A 23,287-nucleotide genomic window follows, 5' to 3' on the forward strand; every position below is an offset into this window, starting at 1 on the left:
ATTCTGAAAGGTTGCAAGTGATGGAGCAGCGTCATCCAAGCCCAAGCATTGCTCTGAGAGGCTGGTAGGACATTGTCAAAGTCAGTGCAACACCTGAAAGACGCTTATGAAATGAAGGCTAGTCAGTCACAAGCAACATGTGCCTCTGAATGGCCTGTAACAGCCCAGTCTTTTGCTTGGATGACAGTAGAGATGGGGCACAGTTTTTTTTCTGGAAGGCTTGAAATCCCTCAAAAGTTTCAGTCATATATCAAGTTAAAGTAGGAGGACCTTTTCTATGATTTGGTGGAACTGTAGTTATTTGCAATCTTGGACTCAATTAATCGCATAGATCAGAGAAGGAGAGGAGAGAAGAGGACCTGAGAACTTAATCACACTTTCCTGGGTCAATTTAAAATTGCTTGCAAGAAAAACGTGAGGCATAGACTATGGAAGGAAAGCAATGAAAGCGAAGCAGAGAACAGTATTAAGATGCAACGCTATCGACTCTCTCAATGTCTTGGCAACATCACATTGAGAGCCGCCATCAACCAGATTTTTTAACACAGAAGTTCACTTTAGTCATGTGTATTAATTCATTGCTGTTTTTGAGCACATGCATGTTGGTAGCAGCGGAGTGCCTGTTGGCAGCCGCACAACGTACATGAAGATGCAGAGTCTTCAAGAGTGATCAAGAACCTGAAGATCTACTTCAGCATGTGTGGGGCGGGATTACTACCATATTGTGCACCCTGCGACACCAGGAAAGGACCCGTTGGAGTGACTCACTGAAGTGCCGGCACTGGACCTGGACACGGCGCTATCCATCAATCTGTTGACTCAATAACTTCCAGCGGCCTTTAAGAGCTGCTTTGGCTGACTCATCAGTTCTAAGCAGCTACTTAGGCCTTTGCTCAGAATCAAGGTGTTTGCAAGGCGCCATCTTTTCGAGCAGGTCCTTGTAACATCGAGCCTGCTCCACAAAGTCATGGTCGGATCACCTCCATTCAGAACACAGAGCCCAGCAGCTGGGGGTCCTCGTAGTCATAGGTCTAATCTTTATTTTCTGGGTCGTAGCAAAGCAGGAAGCTTCAGATGTTTCCCCTTTTCTCAATGCAAGTTTAAAGAGCTTCTTCAGCTGTCAATAGGTGCTCACTCTCCCTCATGGGTGGCAGTGTATATCCATACATGTGCGAAGCCGGTGTAGAACTAGTGCCCAATCACAAGGGAATCCACCCTGGAAATTCAGATGGATGTCTGGTCACTTCAAAAGACAACTTCCTAGGCTTCTCCCACAGGACTTAGGAATGGAGAAGCTCGGCTCACATCAACAGGCGAGTGGAAGTGCACGCGTCATTACCATTTGCTCCATCTGTCTGGACTACTACGCAGACGCGGTGACCACGCAGTGCGGGCACAACGTCTGCCGGCCCTGCCTCGCCCGATGCTGGGCAGGAGTGGCCTCAAACTTCCCCTGCCCCGAGTGCCGGAAGGCGTCACCCAAGGATGCCCTGAGCTCCAACCGGCAGCTGGCCAACACTGTGCAGATCGCCAAGGACTTGTGCTAGCAGGTGGCGCAGCTGAGGGTGGAGGGGGGGGGGGTGCATCCGGCACTGCGAGAAGCTGCAGCTCTTCTGTAGGAAGGAGGAGACGGCCATCTGTGTGGTGTGCAGAGAGGCCAAGGAGCACCGGTCCCAGGAGGCGGTACCCCTGGAAGAGGCGGCCCTGAAATGCAAGGTAAGAGAATATGCACCCAGCTCACGGTGTGCGACAGACACTTGCTCCATTCATCCATCTATATATCCACCCATCCATCGTCCATCCGCCCACCTATCCACCCATCCATCTATCCACCCACCCAACTATCCGCCCACCTGTCCATCCATCCACACACCATCCATTCATCCAACCATCCATTCATCCACCACCCATCTGTCCATCTTCCCATCCATTCACCCATCCATACTCACCCACGCACCCACCCACCTGTCCATCCATCCACCCACCATTCAATCATTCAACCACCCACCCTTCCACGCATCCTCCCATCCATCCACCCACCCATCTATCCATCCACCCACCCATCTATCCATCCACCCACCCACCATCCATCTACCTGTCCCCCCATCCATCCACCCTTCCTTCCTCCAACCCAAACACCCACCCACACATCCATCTTATTCCATTCGTCCACACATCATCACATTTAATCTATCCATCAGACACCCATTTATTCATAGCCAGCTCCATTCACCTATCCATCACCATATTGTATCAATTCATATATCACTTTATTCCGTCCATCCATCTCTCGGCCATTTATTCATCACCTTGTTTATCTTTGTATCTAGTTGATATTATGTTCGCTGCCATTGTTCGATGATTCGTGCTTGCATGGTTCTTTAAATATTAGTTGCTGCAACTATCCCGTTTACTAGTACATCATTTATAGACCCTGGGAGGATGAAAAACGAAGTCAGTCTCTGGGTAACTGGCCGGTGACCTGCAGGTAGGACATAGATTTCTGTAGGTGCCAAGTTACCCAATGGTACCTTATTTGTGTCTTCATGCTGCAAAGATTTCGCAGCTGATACTTCTATCTCTGTTTTTAGGCCTCACATACAGCAATTTGCTGTCTGAAGGTCAAAGCCTCTTGTGGACCATACCAACAAGCATTTGCAATGCAATAGGTCTTGTATTATTAAGTTTGAGCTATTGGTGTTGCATTATTATTAGCAATGCCAATAGCTCAAACTTTAATAATGCAAGACCTATTGCATTGCAAATGCTTGTTTACATTGCGGCAGATGATGCAGCCAGCAGTACCTGCTGCAATGTAAAAGATAGGCACTTGCGAATGCCATAGTGGCGGTCGCATTGTAATGCCTATCGTGGGGCCGGCACCTTGAAGGCCAGCTGTCCCATTCCCCGATTCGATGGCGGACGGACTGAAGTCCGCCTGCCATCGTAGTCAGCCCCTAAGTTTGCAAACTTCATGGTCTCTGCTTCATGCACAAACACTTAACATGTGCAGCCTGCTTTCGGGCCACTGGAGTTAAGCAGCAATGGAGGCCAAAAAGATGTTGCAGTGTTGACTAAATTATGCAACACTAAAAAGGCTGCAGCGTAATGCAGTGCATTTATGATACTTTATTATTTTGGCATATTTATACATACTAACACCCTCCACAAAGCTTTTGCCTCATTTGTACCTGTGTAACATACAAATGCAGCAGTGGGAAAGGTGACTCGTCAACCTTTGCAAAGGGCCCTACACTTCACAGCAACATAAGTCACATTTCTCTTAGTAATTTTTGATCCGTTTGAGCAACAAAATTGTTTTGGGTCAAATCGTTAGATTATGCAGCTGATGATGTATTATGTTGCAAATATGATACCGCCATAGTTAAGTGGAATTTTTTTTTCCACTTAACTTAATTTTGCCCCAGCATTGTAGTTGATCAATCTGCAAGTTCCCTAAACCCACAAGTCGAGTTTGGGCACAAAATTTGCATTTTAAAAGCAGTCCTACAACACGGGGCTACTTTTAAACTCAGGCTTCAGCAGTGCACACATGCAAACGCAGAAAGGGCTGCTGGCCTCAAAACTGCCATGCCCTATTATATTCTAGGGACTTAAAGGTAGTTCTAATCCCCCTGCCCTATTATGTACCAGGGCCTTATAGAAGAGGCCATGCCAATCATAGGGGTACCCTAACCCATAGTGCACGCTAGTGTATGTAGGTGTTTTCACAGTATCTTTAGGTGTCTCTTTAGGAATAGCACTGACCCTGTGGCTGTTCAGGCAGAGGCAAGGGTCAGGTACCACCAGTACCAGTCAGCAAAACGTTGGGGAGTGCCCAGGGCATGTGGAAAAGTAAATTTTGCCATGTTCTGTGTCCCTACGCGTCATCCAACATATGTTATCTGTGCATGATTAAATATGCCTATGTATTCCCCATGTTCGATTAAAGACGCAATTACAGTTGTGTCCACCTCTAGTATGTCAGTTTCCAGTTCTCGTGAATACTACGAATATCAGGCCTATGTAAAGTTACGTTGCCACGTTTCTCAGTGTGCACGTTATTACATTGTAAAGTCCCCGTTTCTAGGCCTCAAAAGGGCCCGGACACCAGATTCAGCTCCTGTCTCCTGAGCCTCGCTGAGGAGCGATACAGCCCCCACCTGTACCCTCGACCCTTCACTTACTTCCTGCCTTGCAGTGCCCGGCTCAGCCAGGCTCTGCCTCTGAGTCTGCCAAGAGTATGTTATGATTCCAGTTATCCGTTCAGTCCCCCTTCTCTGCATTCCTAAGCTACTGAACTGCATCAATAGTTTCCGTCATTGTCTAGCCTTTACGTCTCCATGTAAGAGAAATACTGCATTTAATGGTCATTTAATATTCTTCATCACGCACTACATGTAGAATAATGCATGCTCCAGTCTTAGAGTCCGTTAGCCTCTCCCCTCCTGACTCTTAGTTCATATCAACATGTTCTCAAAACATCAGATACTAGATACTGCTTAGGTACATGTCGCCCTGACTCTCCAGACTTCAGTCTCTGCTCCTAGCACAGAGTTCGTAGCCCCCAGCTTCTCCTAGTACCACGTCATTGCCAAGTTTGCGCGCACCATTAGGTCAGAGGTCCCGGCTCCTTAGGTAGCCCCCTCCATGTTTCCGCCCCATTCATGACATATTCTGTTACGTTTGCATCACATGTCTATGTATACGCCTCTGTTACACCCACTTTCACCCTTATCTTTCGCGACTGCTATTGACCACACCCACTGCTCCGCCTATCCTATGTACTGTAATGCAACTGTTTTAGTATATATGATCGTGTATTGTTATTAAAAATTAGCGCGCTCATCCCAGATCCTGTCCCGGCAGCTGCCGGGCTCTGTCATCCTATTCCTGTGCAGGTCGTCCTGTTCCTGTCCTTTATGCTGTATTAAACCTGCAAACTCCTACTACCTCGAATCTTGACTCTTATTTATTGAGCTATCTGTTATTAATTTATGCATTCAAAAAGAGAGGTATTATTTATTTATTTACCACATAATGGCGCCCGAATAGGGACTTGCCCTTTCCCCACGCGCCGGTGAAGCCACGCCGGCCCCCTGACCCTCTGCAGCCGTGACGGAACCATACCGTGCACGTGCAGATATTTCTGCTTCAAGTATCCCTCAGGCCCACGGAGGAGACGGAGGTGGCGGTCCAGCATCCAGACGAGGCGGTGGAGGAACGCGGCGAGTCCCGACCAGAGCCCAAGCCGAGAGTCCAAGGTCCGAGGTATCCGGAGGCCCACCCGTAACAGAAGTCCGAAGTTCGTCCGTCCGGCGTCAAAGCAGTCCAGTCCAGTCCGAGGCCTTCCGTTCTTGCTGCCCGGTGAGTACCGTTGCTGGGGTAGTATCTAGACAGGGTCAATCTAATTGACTCTGGTCCGTGGGTTGGTGGTACACAGACCCACAAACGAAGTGTCCACTTCGGTGGATGCGGGTCCTGACGTGTCTCTGTATGAGACCGGTAAGTTTCGTACTGTTTCAGCAGTGCATCTAGTTTCTGTTCTAGTCAGTTCTGTTTCTCGAGAAAATTCATGTATTCTGTTTCCCGTATTCCAGGTAGTATTCTGTTCTGAATGTTATTCATGTATTTTAATGTCGTGGTATGAGTGCGAAGTAATTATCGTGTTTATTGTGTATTGTATTGTGTCCAGATTATAGTTCAGTCATGCCGCTCTTTTCAAAACTGCGTCAGTTAAAAACCAGAAAAGGTCTGCTAGAAGCAGCAGTTCCTGTCCCGCCTAGGGACAGTCCAGGTCATTTTATGTATCAAAAGCATGGCATAAGCGCCATATTGTATCTAGATTTATGGGTAGAGTATACCAAACAGTTAGAAGAAAAGTATAGATGGCCCGTATCGGGTACATGGGATGCCGAGTGCATCATGAGAGTAGAAGAAGCATTATGGAAAAAGAAAGCCAGACAGTCACAGAAAGATGCCATCGAGTTATGGCGCAAAGAATCTCATAAAAGAACTGAAAAAGAAATCAGAAAGTCTGAATTAAGTAGAGAATCCTTAGAACGAGCACAAGAAAAAGAACTAATCGAGATTGGTGAACGAGTTAAAACCGAACAGTCAGACAGACAGAGGCATGCCCTTATTAAGGGTATGTATCCTCTTCTTGCCGAGGGCTTGCCAAAAGCGACCCCAGAGGCATCCAGTAATTTCCCGCCACCACTAGTTCCGACCAAGCTACGTCACAAACCGACCGCAGCTGATATTTTCATTTCGTCCTATTTGGACGACACCGTCCCGGAATATGCAAATCCTGTTCCTGCTCCGCCAGTCCCTGTAAATCAGGCACTTCCCGCTCCTCCAGACACCGGAGTACCTGTTACGGTACCCCCGGTCCAGCCCGCCATACAAGTCCAGCCTACATTTCCATTTCCCACTCTGCCAGGACGAAGAGCATCAGTAGACGATTCTAGTTTAGGGGCCGCAGGAGGAGGTCCTCCTCAAACCCCGCCGCCACACAAGCGTTTAACGTTAGCCGAATTACATGCACAAGCGTCACAGCGTACGCCCAGGTATCAGTCTGTTGCAGAAATAAGAAAAGCCCTTACCGAATGTGGCTATGATCCAGTCCCAGGCGAGGATAATATGGTTTTATATTCATTACGCGTAAGAAAGGTGACCGAGTATCTAGTCACCCTACCAGATATGAAAGAAGATCTAGACAGAATATATCGTTTCATCCGTACAGGGGATGATCCAGAAAGTATTAGTGACGTCATGTCTCAAAGGAAAGTTGATATTCAGCTCATGCTATTAAAATTTCTGATTAATTGTCTAATAAGGGAACAAGATTATCCGACCAAAGATCAAGCCGAAATGAAAGTCCTGACAAGGTGGAGTGATAATATAGCAGAGGGTAAGCACAAGACCATAGGTAGTATAGAGAGTATGTACAAGAAGATTCGTAAAGAAATAATAAGGATACACGAACAACGCAAAGCAGCACAAGTAAGCGAGAAAGAAAATGACTCTTCTACAGAAGAGGTAGAGGACGAGAATCCCGACAGAATAGCGTATGTAGGAAAATCTAGATTTCCAGATCGCCATTTACGTCTAGAACACAAGCTAACTTTCCACCATCCAGCACCAGAACAAGGTTCTCTAGAACAAGTATTCCAAGCTACCGATCACATTCTGAAATTACGAATCGGTTATAGCGAGTTAAGTACTATGCATGAACAAGAACTAGTCCGATCAGCAGTCCGATGGATTACTGATTCTACCACTTTTCCAGACGAAATAGTGGCACAAATGTTTCTGAAATTGCCCCCAGCCGAGCAACGACTGGCGGGTATGTATATGATCCAGCACCTCATTACACTGTATGAGGGTCAACATTCTGATCCAGGTCCGTTACATGATGTCCTGAACGAGTTACTCCAGTATAAGTGGAAAGGTTTAGGTACCGATTTAATTAGTGTCATTCTAGAACAGCGTCACAAATACAGAACGTTCTTGAACCCGCATTTTGTTCACGTCTCACCCCCAGAAGGTAAACCCTTTTACATAGACAGACAGAATCCGTTACGAGAAGTACATCCAGTTAAGACAGCAGGTGGTGAAATGCAACGAGTGTTTGTTTACACCCCGATTACAAAGATGGAACTCTTAGAGATGAAAAAGTTAATTCCCTGTCATGATAAAGATCCAGCAGGGTTCCACCGAGAATTAAAAGACATGCTCCGTATGGGAGAATACACGTATCCAGATATCATTAAAATGTTAAAAGTCTTGTTGCCCGCAGGGGTATATGAGAAACTCAAGGAAAAAGATTGGGAGATGGGAGAGAAAAAGATCGATTGGGCAGTTCTAGAAGCCGAAGACAAGGCACGAGTACCAGGTACCGGTCTTGGAGATAAATGTAAAGAATTACCAGAATTGTTAATACAAGTTTTACCCAGATTATTGACAACTAGAAAGGAAGACTGGGATGCAATCTCAGCCTGTAAACAGAAACAAGATGAAGATATTAGTGATTATTATTCTAGATTTGAGAAATGTTTTAGCATCAACAGTGGCCTCAAGACAAGTAGTGAATCATACCCTCATCTTTTTGTTACTAAATTAGTCGAGAATTCAAGTCCACAAATTAAAAATCGAGTTTTGAAAGTCGAAAGTACCTGGCAAGCTAATACCCCGTCCCAGATGTTACAGATGCTTCAATATCACCAGAATAGAATCAGAGAAGAACAAGAACATGAAAGGAAATGTATGAAAGACACGAAAATGAAAGTACTAGTTGCACAATCCGTTCCTCAAGACAGTCAGAAGAGGGGACCAAATCAAGCCAGTCATCCTGCAGCTCCCGTTAAAGGAAACTGCAATTATTGTAAACAGCCAGGTCATTTTATAAACGAGTGTGCAGTTCTGAAACACAACATAGCTACCGGTAAGACTAAAGAAAGACCACGTCCGCCTAGACAAGAACAAGTTTCACAGACTTCTCAGCCACAGAATGCACCTCAGACAGTTACAGCACCGCAGCCTATCGCTGCAACACAGCATGTTACACAGCAGATGTACCAGTATGCACAGTCTGAGTATCCAGAGTATCAGCCATATTCATGAAACAGCCTAGAGAGGGAGGTAGGCTTGCCTCTCATCGAGATACCTGTAGATCAAGAAGGTCCCTATGTTCATAGTCAAGTATTAGGGAAAGACAGAAAGTTTTTGATTGATACAGGGGCAAGTAGGACCACTATTAGTCACGCCGAAGTTCCAGGGGCTCCGCTCTCAGGCTCAAGAAATGTTTCCCTTGGATTTTCAGGAAAACCTATTGTAAATGAAATATCAAAGCCAGTTACTCTAGAAGTAGGTCCATTGTCCCGCACTACTGATCTGTTACTTACTAAGTCATGTCCAGAAAACCTATTAGGCATTAAGACACTGAAAGAGTTAGGTGCAGTTATATGCTGTTCCCCAGAAGGAATACGATTGTTCCTACGTGACTTCAAGGGTCACTATGTATTACGAGATTTTGATCCCAGATTGTCTAATGTTCCACAGCATCTATGGGCGCAAGGTCCAACTGATGTTGGCTTTATGCAAATCACACCCCATCGTGTGACTCTCAAGCCAGGTGTAGTCCTGCCACGAATCAGACAGTACAGATTGCCACCAGAGGCTGTAGCAGCCTTATCCAAAATTATTGACGAGCTCATGGCTCAAGGAGTAGTTGTAGAAACTGACTCCAATGTATGCAATTCTCCGATCATTCCAGTCATGAAACGTACTGATCCAAATGCACCTCCAGTATATCGATTAGTGATTGATCTCCGAGAACTTAATAAATGTATTATTCCGCAGTACCCAGTTGTCCCAGATATCTCTTCCCTATTGACAGCCATTGATTCCGAAGCCTCATTTTTTACAGTCATAGACCTCAAGAACGCATTTTTCAGTGTCCCCATTCATCCAGACAGCCAGTTTCTTTTCGGATTTTGTTTAAATGGAAGGAGCTATATGTTTACACGAGCTCCTCAAGGTTTCACAGAAAGTCCTAGTATTTACAGTCAAGCACTCAAGAGGCAACTAGACAACATTCACATGCCAACTGACACTGCCCTGCTCCAATATGTCGATGATCTCCTGATCACAGCCCGTTCTGAACGTGCTTGCGAGCGAGCATCACTTACAGTCCTGTATTTCCTAGCCGAGATGGGACACAAGGTGTCCCCTTCTAAGCTTCAATTCTGTGTCCAGCAAGTGGTCTACTTAGGACACTTGCTGTCCAAGAGGGGTAGGCAGTTGACACCCGACCGTATCCAGTTAATAGCGAGTCTTCCTCAGCCAAGGACCCAGAAGGAGGTACGTGCTTTTATTGGCCTTACTTCTTACTGCAGACAATGGATTCCTCAGTATGCATTTCTAGCCAAGCCACTGATACAGTTAACGACACAGGAGGCAGCCGTATCGACTGTCCTCCCTTGGACATCTGAACATACACTTAGTTTCAATGAGTTAAAGAAAGCCCTATGTCAAGCTCCAGTTCTAGCTACACCGAACTACAGTAAGCCTTTTACACTTTTCGTTACTGAACGCGAAGGTACAGCATTAACTGTCCTCACACAAGATCAAGCAGGACAGTACAAGCCCTGTGCTTATTTTTCGAGCACATTAGATCCTGTAGCCCAGGCTCTGCCTGCGTGCCTCAAGTCAGTTGCAGCCACAGCACTAGCTATCAGACAAAGTGATTCCATAGTATTAGGACATTCCTTGACAGTACAAGTTCCACACTCCGTGGAAGTTCTTTTAAACCGAACACAAACTCAGCACTTGACAATTGCACGTTTAACAGGTTATGAATTGACACTGTTCCAGCCACACATAGAAATCAGACGCTGCAACGTCCTAAATCCTGCTACATTGTTGCCATCAGTTACTTCGAATTCTGCCACACACGATTGTGTGGAAGTAGTTAACATCATGACCAAACCAAGACAAGATCTGACAGATATTCCATTACCAGATCCCGACCTGACACTTTATGTGGATGGTTCATGTATGAGAACAAGTACAGGAGAACTAGTAGCCGCGTATGCAGTGACTACCGACACTGAAGTTATTGAAACACACCGTATTGACACTCTGTCTGCTCAAGCAGCGGAGCTAGTTGCTCTGACACAAGCCTGCATACACGCCAAGGACCTGAAAGTTAATGTTTACACAGATTCACGTTACGCATTTGGAGTTGTACACGACTTCGGAGTGCTCTGGCAAGAGAGAGGTTTCATGACTTCTCATGGAACCAAGATTCAGCATGGTCTCCTTATTCAGGCTCTGTTAGATGCCATACATTTACCGACATCTATTGCTATCATGAAGTGCAAAGCACATACGAAAGTTACTGACATTATTTCCCAGGGTAATGATCTAGCAGATCGCACAGCCAAGCTTACAGCTCAGACACCAGACATTCCAGTAAATAAGACACCGACACACACTCCAGATCCGACTACATGTATGACAGTTAAGGACCCTACTCAAGACGTCATAGATATCCAGTTACATGCTACTCCCGATGAAATCAAGAAATGGTCCGAACAAGGAGGGGTCCAGACAGATCAAGGATGGTTAACGAAGGGTAGAGCCACATGGTTTCTCCCCGACTCTATGGTTCAAGTCATTATCAATACCGCACATAGTCCAGCACATTTAGGAGAAAAAGCTATGTTAGACAGTATCCAGAATATTTGGTTCAACAAGCATTTACGAGCTGCAGCCAAGCAGAAAGTCCGTACCTGTATGATATGTTGCCAGTTCAATCCAGGTAAAAGTGTCCCGGTGGAACAAGGTGGATTCCAGCCCCCTGACCACCCTTTTGAAGTCCTCCAGATGGATTACATTCAGATGGAGCGATGTCGAGGTTTCAAGTATGTCCTTGTAGTTGTATGCGCTTTGTCCAGGTGGACAGAAGCATATCCAGTTCCAGATTACACAGCCGCGACCACTGCCAAGCAGTTGGTTCGTGAGTTCTTCCCCCGTTATGGACTCCCTAGGGTCGTATATTCTGACAACGGCCAGCCATTCTCATCTGAGTTGATGAAACATGTTTCCCTTTTGTTAGGGTACCAGTGGAAGTTCCATTGTGTACGCCATCCTGAAGCAGCCGGTCTCGTAGAGAGGCATAATCAGACCCTGAAAATTCGAATTGCAAAAGTTTGTCAAGAGAAAGGTGTAGACTGGCTAGTAGCCCTGCCAGTTGCTCTGTTTTATATGCGCATGGTCGCACATTCCAGATCAGGTCTGTCCCCGTATGAGGTCGTTTTCGGCCGCCCCCCTAACATGTGGGGTACACCTAGACCCCGAAGTATTACCAATGTTTCAAGTAATATGCTGACAGATTACCTAGCTTCCTTGATGTCTGCCCTCAACTCTTGTCGTTCACAGGTTGCTGCCGCATTTCCAGACAATACCGAGGTGGCACCGCATGAAATCGTTCCAGGATCCATGGTCCTAGTGCGAAATTTCGACCGCTCAAGTCCGCTGGAGCCTCGCTGGAAGGAGCCCCGACAGGTCCTCCTCGCCACCCGTACAGCCGTGAAGTTGGAAGGACGCAAAGGCTGGGTGCATCTTTCGCATATTAAAAGATTTAATGGACTGGCACCTGTCTCAAAGAACATTTCCGAGGATTCTAAAAATTGCCAAAGTTCTATTCTTAAGGACTGTCCCGCAAAGAACAATGATACTGCACCCTCCCTGTTAGAGAAAACTCTGCAACAGGAGTATAAACTCAAGTTAAGGTCTAGTAAAATAAGTCAGCCAGTTTGATTGTCTAAGTCCTCCCCTAGGTGAAACGGTTAGACTGTTTCTGACATGTATAAAATAGACCCCCATAGTGAGAGAGTTAGTCAAAACTCAATCCGATGTATCGTTTTTCTATATTTCATATTATTTCTCAGTATTATGATTTCCTGCACCAGTTATGCATTTTACCTGTATTTCCCAGTTTCTCATGTAAATAAGTCTTCTAATGCTACAGTAGAGCACACGTTTAGTGATCTGCCTCCTCATGAACTCTCTTACCGCCTCGCTATGCGTAATAATTCTTTCATCCGCATGTTACATTATTCACACCAGACCAGCAATGCCACTAATTGTTGGGTGTGTGGTCGACTCCCCCCTTTCCAGACACCGAAGGGAGTTCTGCCACTCTTTCCTTATCCATTTTCACATAATGGTTCGTGTGGAGCATGGTCCACGTTAACGTCATCCTCAACAGATATGTCTTTTCTTAACAGTACATGTTTCCCAGACAAGCAAGGTCTTCCCCACAGAACAGGGTTAGATCTAGAAAACGAAGTTTACAATTTAGGTAATTATTCTTCGAATTTCATGGTCCTGAATGTTCAGTCTGATTCCACTCCAGACTTACCTGCTATTTCAGTACTACCAGTCAAAGGCGAATTATGTGTCCGAAATTATGGTTCCGTACATGTAGGACATAGTGATTGTACTACTATTGTCAAGTATAGTGACAGTAGGAAATCTATTTTCAAGGCTTCACGTCATTCTTATTTTATTTGTGGTCAAACTGCATATGTTCGTCTGCCCCTCGATTGGGAGGGAACCTGTTACATTGCCTTCCTACTGCCACCTGTTTTCCTAGCCCCATCTGATTATCACAGAAACACACATCTAGTACACATTAGACATAGAAGGGAGTCCCCGATTGTCGATTATACTGAAACTGCTCTAGAACAGTATACAGATTTCAATAGAGGTTTCTTTTTCTTTATAGGACCTATCCAGAATAGTAAGCTAATTCGTAGATTAACCAGAACCCTTGAAGCTGTAGTAAATGAGACTGCCTCTGCTCTAGGTAACTTAACCGAAGAGCAATCTGCTATGAGATTTGTCGTTTTACAGAATCGTCTCGTCCTTGACGTCATACTGGCCGATAGGGGCGGGGCCTGTAGAGTCATCGGATCTAGTTGCTGCATTTTCATTCCTAATAACGCGCCGTCTGTTTATTCAGCTATAACCAGACTCCATAAAATTGCCCATCTGTTACACCAAGACCCAGGCACCTGGACATGGTCCGGTTGGTTCTGGAATATAATTTCCGCTTGGGGATGGAAAGTCATGTCCTTTCTAGGTATTGCAGTAGCGATCATATTCAGCTGCTGCCTCTGTATACAATGTGGCCCTGCGATTTGCGGCATTTGTGCTACCTCTTGTATTCCTAGTCCCAAGTCCCGTTCTAAATCCCGTTCCAAGAAAATTCGAGACGAGCAAATGATACTGTATGAAATGATAGATGGTATCATGAATATTGATGTTTCCTGATGGAAACGTAGTGACAAGGAGGGAATGTGGAAAAGTAAATGTTGCCATGTTCTGTGTCCCTACGCGTCATCCAACATATGTTATCTGTGCATGATTAAATATGCCTATGTATTCCCCATGTTCGATTAAAGACGCAATTACAGTTGTGTCCACCTCTAGTATGTCAGTTTCCAGTTCTCGTGAATACTACGAATATCAGGCCTATGTAAAGTTACGTTGCCACGTTTCTCAGTGTGCACGTTATTACATTGTAAAGTCCCCGTTTCTAGGCCTCAAAAGGGCCCGGACACCAGATTCAGCTCCTGTCTCCTGAGCCTCGCTGAGGAGCGATACAGCCCCCACCTGTACCCTCGACCCTTCACTTACTTCCTGCCTTGCAGTGCCCGGCTCAGCCTGGCTCTGCCTCTGAGTCTGCCAAGAGTATGTTATGATTCCAGTTATCAGTTCAGTCCCCCTTCTCTGCATTCCTAAGCTACTGAACTGCATCAATAGTTTCCGTCATTGTCTAGCCTTTACGTCTCCATGTAAGAGAAATACTGCATTTAATGGTCATTTAATATTCTTCATCACGCACTACATGTAGAATAATGCATGCTCCAGTCTTAGAGTCCGTTAGCCTCTCCCCTCCTGACTCTTAGTTCATATCAACATGTTCTCAAAACATCAGATACTAGATACTGCTTAGGTACATGTCGCCCTGACTCTCCAGACTTCAGTCTCTGCTCCTAGCACAGAGTTCGTAGCCCCCAGCTTCTCCTAGTAACACGTCATTGCCAAGTTTGCGCGCACCATTAGGTCAGAGGTCCCGGCTCCTTAGGTAGCCCCCTCCATGTTTCCGCCCCATTCATGACATATTCTGTTACGTTTGCATCACATGTCTATGTATACGCCTCTGTTACACCCACTTTCACCCTTATCTTTCGCGACTGCTATTGACCACACCCACTGCTCCGCCTATCCTATGTACTGTAATGCAACTGTTTTAGTATATATGATCGTGTATTGTTATTAAAAATTAGCGCGCTCATCCCAGATCCTGTCCCGGCAGCTGCCGGGCTCTGTCATCCTATTCCTGTGCAGGTCGTCCTGTTCCTGTCCTTTATGCTGTATTAAACCTGCAAACTCCTACTACCTCGAATCTTGACTCTTATTTATTGAGCTATCTGTTATTAATTTATGCATTCAAAAAGAGAGGTATTATTTATTTATTTACCACAGGCAGAGGATGGCTTTGCACCACTAAAGAAGCACAAACTCAGAATGTAAAACATAACACTATGGTTGTGGGGTTCTCTTTAATAATCAGAATTGATTTCTATCCTAATAAACCCATTTTCCAACATTAGGATAAGGAAAGACTGGGGAAAAATCATAACGTTCTAATCTATACCTTGAAGTTTTCATGCAGCTCTTTGATGATGTTTAATAGCTCACTCTTCTATGTTTGGGTTTTAACTTAGAAACTGCAAATACCAAAATAATCTCTCAGACAAAAGCAGTAACTCACTGACCTATTTACATGATATGCATTTTGTGATCTGCGTGGTACACGTTCTTTGCGCAGGCATATTACCCCACTGTGGCTACCTTACCAAGAGTCCAAACTTCTACTAGACAAACCTCTGATCTCTCTCAATAAAGGTTATTAATCACCAAAGTTATCTTCACATTTTTATTGTTGCCTGAAAATTGCTGGAGACCAGGAATGCAGCAGCAGGTATTTTTCAAACCATAATGCACTTGCAAACACGACGCCCCCACCCTAAGTCCGCGACCTTTGTTTGCTTGGTGCATGAAGATGCAAAATTCATGTACATGTTTTTTTAACATTTGGTCTGATTACTATATGAAATAACAAACAAGCATAGATGCAAACTGTGACAACATGCCTGCTTTTCTCAAAATTTCACTTCGAAAGTATGCGATTGTATTTGTTTAACGGGCGGTGATTTGTATAGGGTCACTGGGAAGTCCACAAGGTTGTCCCTGTCCCCCCAGAATTTTAGTGTCTCCTACGCCCCTGTAGGCAGGTACACAGAGGTACACGGGTAGAAAGGCTGTAATCATTTCGTCTCTCAGTCTATTCTGATTGGAGTCTCTTGGTTTAGTCTAACTGATTATTAACATATTATTGATATTAATATTGATGTTTATTTGACACAAGCTAAGCTGTTTTTCTCACATGATTAAACTGGATGTTTCACTCGATATATAGATCAAATCAGTTACCTGTAGGTTCAGATAATAGCAAATAAGCACACATATACTTACTTCTCAGCTATTTCAAGAGCACAATTTGCTTTGTATGGCACAGCTTCTTACAACGGGGAGACCTCTGAAATATGGAAAGGTGCTATTAATTCGAAACAGTAATCAATTGAAATGCAGAAGGCAGTGATATTTTCTCTGCGCCACTAGGGGAAAGGATGATGTCTCCTAGTGTATATTGTTGACTAATTAGTATAGCCTATTTTTATGATGAGACCTAAAAAGCCCTACATATCTCATGGTTTATAAAAGGCAGTGGGATTATTCCTAACGAAAACTGGTGAGAGTACACTCAGAGCCGTCCTTCGTCCACGAGTACACGGTCCAGGCGTCTCAAGATGCTGGTGGGGTCTCTGGGTCCTCACCATCCAGAGGTGAACCTGGATCTCTGCCACATATTTCTGACATTAAAGGGCGTGTTTGATCACCTGGGTCAGAGGTCACATGCAAATGTTAGACCTCAGGAGGTAGCCACGCGCAGCCCCACAAGTTTCCCTCCTCATGGACGGGTGGACAAGTCCAGGTGGATTTGTCGGCTCTAGAAAGATGGGTGGACTTGTATCACCATCAGGGAGAGGTGTGGCGCCGCGGCCAGGGCGACTGACGCTGGAATCTGGGGACCACGGTTCGATCCTCGGCTCCGGCGGCAGGTTAGCCCAGCACCCTGTGACTCTGGGCAATAGCTCGCTTAATCTTCCCGACGGCCCCCAGCGCCTAGAGACCCTTACGGGTGATTGTGCGCTTTACAAATGTGGATTATTATTATTATTATTATCTATTCAAGGACTGAGCCAGAGTCTGCTGTCTGGTCACACCTTCATCACCCAGGACGCAGGGTCCTTCTGTATCATAAGCTGCTGACCTCAGTCACAGGATAGGGGTTGTTAGTTGGACGCCATCTATGCAGGGGGTGACCCCCTCTTACGCCTCCCCCAGACTCAGTCCCTCCAGGTGGTCTGAAGCCTCCCTAGGGATTGTGGAGCAGCCTGTTTGGTTCCATGGGATCTTCAGTCAATATATAATTCTTTATTGCATGATTAATTAAAATCTTACAATAAAAAAAAGAAAAAATCATCATCACATTAAACACAACCATAAAAACAGAGCTGTAAATCCAAAATCCATCAGACCCCTTAGCTGAACAATTTGTAGGTCTTGAGTCTGTTGTGCTCTCTTTGACCAGTTCACTGGAGATAACATTTGTGGTACATGGCAGATAAGGGATGGCATGACACGAGGGGAGCTCTTTTTTTTTTTTTTTTGGTTTTATATAGCACAAACTCGACCCGAAGGTTTCAGAGCGCTTTACAGGAGCACCAGTTGTGTTTCTGGACACATTCATTTTTTGAGGCACGCGGAGATGAAGTGATTTGCCCAGAATCACAGGATGTGTGAGCCTCCCGCCAGACTTGAACCTAGGGGCATATTATCCAAGAACAGCGATAATGGGCTTGATAATATGCCCTAGAGCATTCCCATAGAAGGCCAGGTTCACACCAGAACATGGGCTTCTATGGGAATTCACAAGGGCATATTATCAAGCCCATTATCGCTGCTTTAGCTGCAGTTTTCTGCAGCAAAAGCGGCGATAATTTTAACAGTGTTCCTTGATAATATGCCCCCTGGTTCCCTAGCTCTGAGGTCGGCCGCCCTAGCCGTTAAGCCACACCCTCTCCTTGAAGACGGTGGATAGTTTCTTCACAAAGGGTAACTCGTTTTAGTTGGTGGGACCAGAGACATTTGAACCTCTTGGTCGTCGCGGTAATCCCGCCGCGGTGCTGGGGGGGGCTCGCAGCGCTGCCATGCTGGTGACGGAACCACTCCGTCACCAGCCACGGGTGGGCTGTGCTAATGACGGAGTGGTTCCATCACGGCCCCGTCCGCCTAATAGAACGCACCGCGCAGGCGCAAACTTTATGCCCTGCAGGCGCGGCGGCCGGGCCGTGATGGAACCACTCCGTCATTAGCACAGCCCAGCCGTGGCTGGTGACGGAGTGGTTCCGTCACCAGCACTCAAGGGGTTAAGGCATGGTCAGGGTGTGGTGGCCCAGGACCCCAGCCTTTCATGCTGGGTTATGAAAGCCATCTTCACAACCGGGTTCAAGATCAGAGGTGGGAGTGGAGGGGGGCTGAAGGTGGGGTGCAGAGGGATGGACAGGATGTCTCAGTATATCCCACCACCTCAGGACAGAGAGGAGTGGAGGGGGTTGAAGGTGGGGTGCAGAGGGGATGGACAGGATGTCTCAGTATATCCCACCGCCTCAGGACAGAGAGGAGTGGAGGGGGCTGAAGGTGGGGTGCAGAGGGATGGACAGGATGTCTCAGTATATACCACCACCTCAGGACAGAGAAGGTTGGAGTGGAGGGGGCTGAAGGTGGGGTGCAGAGGGGATGGACAGGATGTCTCAGTATATCCCACCACCTCAGGACAGAGAGGAGTGGAGGGGGTTGAAGGTGGGGTGCAGAGGGATGGACAGGATGTCTCAGTATATCCCACCGCCTCAGGACAGAGAGGAGTGGAGGGGGTTGAAGGTGGGGTGCAGAGGGAAGGACAGGATGTCTCAGTATATCCCACCACCTCAGGACAGAGGAGTGGAGGGGGTTGAAGGTGGGGTGCAGAGGGATGGACAGGATGTCTCAGTATATCCCACCGCCTCAGGACAGAGAGGAGTGGAGGGGGTTGAAGGTGGGGTGCAGAGGGAAGGACAGGATGTCTCAGTATATCCCACCACCTCAGGACAGAGGAGTGGAGGGGGTTGAAGGTGGGATGCAGAGGGGATGGACAGGATGTCTCAGTATATCCCACCACCTCAGGACAGAGGAGTGGAGGGGGTTGAAGGTGGGATGCAGAGGGGATGGACAGGATGTCTCAGTATATCCCACCACCTCAGGACAGAGAGGAGTGGAGGGGGTTGAAGGTGGGATGCAGAGGGATGGACAGGATGTCTCAGTATATCCCACCGCCTCAGGACAGAGAGGAGTGGAGGGGGTTGAAGGTGGGGTGCAGAGGGAAGGACAGGATGTCTCAGTATATCCCACCACCTCAGGACAGAGAGGAGTGGAGGGGGTTGAAGGTGGGGTGCAGAGGGGATGGACAGGATGTCTCAGTATATCCCACCACCTCAGGACAGAGAGGAGTGGAGGGGGTTGAAGGTGGGGTGCAGAGGGATGGACAGGATGTCTCAGTATATCCCACCGCCTCAGGACAGAGAGGAGTGGAGGGGGTTGAAGGTGGGGTGCAGAGGGGATGGACAGGATGTCTCAGTATATCCCACCACCTCAGGACAGAGAGGAGTGGAGGGGGTTGAAGGTGGGGTGCAGAGGGGATGGACAGGATGTCTCAGTATATCCCACCGCCTCAGGACAGAGAGGAGTGGAGGGGGTTGAAGGTGGGGTGCAGAGGGGATGGTCAGGATGTCTCAGTATATCCCACCGCCTCAGGACAGAGAGGAGTGGAGGGGGTTGAAGGTGGGATGCAGAGGGATGGACAGGATGTCTCAGTATATTCCACCACCTCAGGACAGAGAGGAGTGGAGGGGGTTGAAGGTGGGGTGCAGAGGGGATGGACAGGATGTCTCAGTATATCCCACCACCTCAGGACAGAGAGGAGTGGAGGGGGTTAAAGGTGGGATGCAGAGGGATGGACAGGATGTCTCAGTATATCCCACCACCTCAGGACAGAGAGGAGTGGAGGGGGTTGAAGGTGGGGTGCAGAGGGGATGGACAGGATGTCTCAGTATATCCCACCACCTCAGGACAGAGAGGAGTGGAGGGGGTTGAAGGTGGGGTGCAGAGGGGATGGACAGGATGTCTCAGTATATCCAACCACCTCAGGACAGAGAGGAGTGGAGGGGGTTGAAGGTGGGGTGCAGAGGGGATGGACAGGATGTCTCAGTATATCCCACCACCTCAGGACAGAGAGGAGTGGAGGGGGTTGAAGGTGGGGTGCAGAGGGATGGACAGGATGTCTCAGTATATCCCACCACCTCAGGACAGAGAGGAGTGGAGGGGGTTGAAGGTGGGGTGCAGAGGGATGGACAGGATGTCTCAGTATATCCCACCACCTCAGGACAGAGAGGAGTGGAGGGGGCTGATGGTGGGATGCAGAGGGGATGGACAGGATGTCTCAGTATATCCCACCACCTCAGGACAGAGAGGAGTGGAGGGGGTTGAAGGTGGGGTGCAGAGGGGATGGACAGGATGTCTCAGTATATCCCACCACCTCAGGACAGAGAAGGTTGGAGTGGAGGGGGTTGAAGGTGGGGTGCAGAGGGATGGACAGGATGTCTCAGTATATCCCACCACCTCAGGACAGAGAAGGTTAGACATGTTTTACAGAGAGACGAGGTCCAGGCAGATCCCAAGTGTGTCTTAAAGCACCAAGCGGTGCCCTCCCCGGAAGCTTCAATGTCATTGGACACCAAGTGATTGTGTTTACGATTGGTCGGCCAGGACGTCACCAAAAGGCATCACTCTACAAAAGCCCTGTGACGTCTTTCCAAGCGCATGTTGAATCCTTGGTAAGGTTGGCCTTACAAGAGCCTTCGCTCTCTGCCAGACGAATCCAGGGCTCTATGCAAAGCAGATGCAAATGGCTGCAAGAGAGGGTGTCTGCACTTCTATCTGCAGAGGGAGCCGGAGCTCTCTCTTCTCGCCCAGAGCATGTGCGATAAATGATCTATGCAAATAATATGCAAATGCGGCCAGCCACACTGCACTGTGTCCCAGGACATTAACTCTTTACACTGTCCTGGGGCCTTGGATCTGTCTGCCCACCCCCTGCACAGCACCCCCCGCCCTATCAGAAGTGCGTTAGGATACCAGGCCCTTGGAAAGACCTGCCTGCCCAAGTAGAAGTCAGACCATGAGGCTGGGGCTTTTTAATTTACGTTCTGGCCCTTTTCCTCCTGCATTTTCAATGGGAAAGGTAAACAAGCATTTGCAATGCAATAGGTCTCACATTTGCGAGCGTTTAACCTTTTGGCATTGTAAATGACAATGCCTTTTATTTATGTGTTTTAAAATGCAACACATATATAAAACTTCTGGTTTGGTTTGCCGGACTGTAGGTACCGCGACCCCAGTAACATCTGTTTGGCGGTCTGAATTGCAAGTATTGCAATCCTATGACCACTACATTAACAAATTGATCCCAGTTATAGAAGTGCTGTCTATATCCGCTCTGTGCGCTACTGAAAGTATTTCTGGATGACCTTAATTAAAGATTGGTCTTCCTCCTTTTAAATTGAAGATAATTATTGCTCAAGAAAAACTCAAGTCCTGAAGATGACCGTAAAATCATGTATCGGTCGAAACGCCGTCGACGCTTCTCTGTGGCTTAATTTGTACTAAGGACACAGTATTTATGTTTATGTTGTTCCTTTATTCTGATGTGTAGTTTTTTTGCCACATGTCTGGTCTGTATGTTTCTTTCTTTTTGTATACCAGCATTTTTTTGTCTTGAGCTGATCTGTATGTTTACGAATTTTCTTAAAACTTGTTGAAATATGTCAAAATAAATATTTGATTTTGATACTAGTAATTTGTTTGGAAGGGCTTCTTTAACCACTGTTTCATTTTTTCATTTTTAGTTTTTTTCTTTCATAAACAGTTGGATGTATTTCCAATTTTAACGTTCTTTTCCCCCTGAACCTTTTGTTAGGTGTATTGAACACATATATAAAAGGCATTGGTATATCTAATACCAACAGCTCTCTCTCACGAATGCGAGACCTTTTTAATGGTATCCGCGCTCCTTTCTTTAGACGCTGCTCGCCGTATTAAGGTTAGTCGTGAGCAGCGTCTAAAGAAAGGGGTGCGGCCAACATTGAAGTGAAAGCGTGTATGGGGAGCTTTCGCCCAAAGCAAAAAAGTATTTTATTAATTAAGAAAGCTTCTGTAGTGCAGCAGCTAAAGTGAAAGGGGCCCGCCCTGTTAATTAAATAAATAAATAAGTGTGGCTGTTAAAGTGGAAGCGAACTGCGCCGTAAATGAAATAATTAAATAAGCTCGGACGCTGTAGGTAAAGCGGGCTGCGCTGTCATTTAAATAAATACATTGCTAATATAAAAGCGTGCGGCATGTGATGTGTAATAGAGGAATATCATTAAACAAAATAGTGCTCACCGACGAAATAACGCAGAACGTGTAACAACACAAGCAAAAAGTCCAGTCGTTATGGGAGGTTACAAATGCAGACATGACGGTAGCAAGGAGGGACTGTTCAGCCTATTCACCAATGAAAAGCAACGATTTTGCAAGGACAGTGACAGGAGCCAATTGAAAAGATGGGCGTGAAATGGGCGGAGCTTCTATGCATACCTCAATATGGCATGCCTCCCAGAGCAGCAAATGCGCTGCCCAGGCTCGACCTAAAAATGAGAATGCCATTGAAATAGGACTTCTAAGCGCTCCACTCGCTAAGGCGGCCCCAGTGAGACAGGGGCGAGGAGCAAGCATCTCATGACTGGGGACAAAGCTACCTGGGAGGACTCTTTAACACAATATCTGATATTTATTCAAACATATATATGTTAATAGTAAGCATACAAGATAATGAATAACTATCTTACCACCTAGCACAAATATGTAAAACGTGTCTGCCAGACAGCAGCAAGAAAGAGCAAATGGTGTCTGTATATATCCTCAGGATGATGCACCTGTGTTAGCTACATTTGTAGTCCAGCACCAGAGCATGCTGGGTATTGTAGTTTTTTCATTGTTCTTTATTTTCCTGCTGTTTTACCACGGCTTTCTTATCTGGATGCTCTGTTATTAAACTGCAAGAAAGGCAGCATAATGTGAGGCTAAAGTATTGTCAACTCAGACGTGCAGTATGGATTTAGGCAAGGTAGAGGCACTCTATACCAATGCATTCACTTCCACATGGTCATGGGGAAATATACTATAGCCAAAAGGGGTCCCCTGCATATGGCAATTATGGGCATAAGTTTCGCTTTCAATTGCGTCAACAGATCCAAGCTCGGGTCCACCTTACTGGATACGGATATGGACGCTGATCAGGGGGCTTTTTTACACAACTCTCCTTCCAATCTTAAGCCTCAGTGAGATATAATGAGAAGGGTCCTGCATTGGCATCCTGGGAGGTCAAGAGAGGGGTCCGGCAGGAGTGTATTCTGGCCCCTGTGCTGTTTACCCTCTATATTAACCCCTT

General features: G+C 46.6%; 1 protein-coding gene across 4 annotated transcripts in view; it reads left to right on the forward strand.

The window, feature by feature from the left end:
• Positions 1-23,287, forward strand: part of LOC144799053 (uncharacterized) — a 194,036-nt gene that overhangs the window by 137,799 nt on the left and 32,950 nt on the right. The gene's annotated exons all lie outside the window — the stretch shown is intronic.

The sequence above is a fragment of the Lissotriton helveticus genome, chromosome 12 (genome assembly GCF_964261635.1).
Source record: "Lissotriton helveticus chromosome 12, aLisHel1.1, whole genome shotgun sequence".
NCBI lineage: Eukaryota > Metazoa > Chordata > Amphibia > Caudata > Salamandridae > Lissotriton > Lissotriton helveticus.